A 2,370-nucleotide genomic window follows, 5' to 3' on the forward strand; every position below is an offset into this window, starting at 1 on the left:
GTTTTTCCCTTGCTGCTTTTAACATTTTTTCTTTGTATTTAATTTTTGATAGTTTGATTAATATGTGTCTTGTTGTGTATCTCTTTGTATTTTTCCTGTATGGGACTCTCTGTACTTCCTGGACTTGTTTGATAATTTCCTTTCCCATATTAGGGAAATTTTCAACTATAATCTCTTCAAATATTTTCCCAGTCCCTTTCTTTTTCTCTTCTTCTCTGGGACCCCTATAATTCGAATGTTGGTGTGTTTCATGTTGTCCTATAGGTGTCTAAGCCAGTCTCAATTCTTTTCATTCTTTTTTCTTTGTTCTGCTCTGCAGTAGTTATTTCCACTGTTTTATCTTCCAGGTCACTTATCTATTTTCTGCCTCAGTTATTCTGCTATTGATTCCTTCTAGAGAATTTTTAATTTCATTTATTGTGGTGTTCATCATTGTTTGTTTGCTCTTTAGTTCTTCTAGGTCCTTGTTAAACTTTTCTTGTATTTTCTCCATTCTGTTTCCAAGACTTTGCATCATCTTTACTATCATTACTCTGAATTCTTTTTCAGGTAGACTGCCTACTTCCTCTTCATTTGTTTGGTCTGGTGGGTTTTTGCCTTGCTCCTTCATCTGCTGTGTGTTTCTCTGTCTTCTCATTTTCCTTAACTTACTGTGTTTGGGCTCTCCTTTTCACAGGCTGCAGGTTTGTAGTTCCCGTAGTTTTTGGTATCTGTCCCCAGTGGGTAAGGTTGGTTCAGTGGGTTGTGTAGGCTTCCTGATGGAGGGGACTGGTGCCTGTGTCCTGGTGGATGATGCTGGATCTTGTCTTTCTGGTGGGCAAGACCATGTCCGGTGGTGTGTTTTGGGGTGTCTGTGACCTTATTATGATTTTAGACAACCTCTCTGCTAATAGGTGAGGTTGTGTTCCTGTCTTGCTAGTCGTTTGGCGTAAGGTGTCTAGCCCTGTAGCTTGCTGGTTGTTGAATGGAGCTGGGCCTTAGCACTGAGATGGAGATCCCTGTGAGAGCTTTCGCCATTTGATATTACATGGAGCTGGGACATCTCTGGTGGACCAATGTCCTGAAGTCGGCTCTCCCACCTGAAAGGTACAGGCCTGACACCCAGCCAGAGCACCAAAACCCTGTCAGCCACACGGCTCAGAAGAAAAGGGAGAAAAAAAAAGAAAGAAACAAATAAAATAAAGTTATTAAAATAAAAAAATTTTTAATTTTTGGAAATTAAAAACTAATAAAAAAAGAAAAAATAAAGAAGAGAGCAACCAAACCAAAAAAGAAATCAACCAATGATAACAAGTGCTAGAAACTATAGTAAAAGAAAGAACGGACAGACAGAACCCTAGGACAAATGGTAAAAGCAAAGCTATACAGACAAAATCACATAAAGAAGCATACACATATGCACTCACAAAAAGAGGAAAAGTGAAAAAAATTATATATGTATATATATATATAAAAAAGGGAGCAACCCAATCAATAAATAAAAAGAGAGCAACCCAATAAAAAGAGAGCAACCCAATCAAATCTACCAATGATAGTAAACTCTAAATGCTAAACTAAGTTAAACATAAAACCCAAAACAAATTAGATGCAGAAAGCAAACCCCAAGGTTACAGTTCCTCCCAAAGTCCACCTCCTCAATTTGGGATGATTTGTTGTCTAGTCAGGTATCCCACAGTTGCAGGGTACATCAAGTTGGTTGTGGAGATTTAATCCGCTGCTCCTGAGGCTGCTAGGAGAGATTTCCGTTTCTCTTCTTTGTTCGCACAGCTCCCGGGGTTCAGGTTTGAATTTGACCCCGCCTCTGTGTGTAGGTCGCCTGAGGGCATCTGTTCTTTGCTCAGACAGGACAGGGTTAAGGGAGGGGCTGATTCGGGCGCTCTGGCTCACTCAGGCCGGGGAGATGGAGGGGTACGGATGCGGGGCGAGCCTGCGGCTTTCAGCCTTCTTTTCAGCCTCTAGCCAGCCAAGCAGGCTGTTCTCCACCATCTACGAGTCTACACATATTCTAATCTAGGGCTGTTTCTCCTTCCACACAAAGTGGATGACAAAGTGCATAGCTCAGATTTCTGCCAATTGGGAAGGTATTATTTTCCCCTCTGTCTTTCAAAGCTACTGCTTAGTATATCTATAAAGAAATCACCATCCATTTTGGATTGCACCCAAATGTTGAGCTGATCCATCAAAAAAAAAAAAAACTTGGCACCTCCCTATCATTTTAGTTGGTCATATAGGTCCCTCCATAAAAACTAGGTATAATCTAAGTGAAGTGCTGTAGTCCAAATGTGAAGTTTTGGCTTAATTTTCCAGGGTTTTGGCTACCTGCTTAACTTATTCACGCCCACTGGTCCTGCTAAGAATATTTCCATCTTA

This window comes from Phocoena phocoena, chromosome 13, assembly GCF_963924675.1.
Source record: "Phocoena phocoena chromosome 13, mPhoPho1.1, whole genome shotgun sequence".
Classification (NCBI taxonomy): Eukaryota; Metazoa; Chordata; class Mammalia; order Artiodactyla; family Phocoenidae; genus Phocoena; species Phocoena phocoena.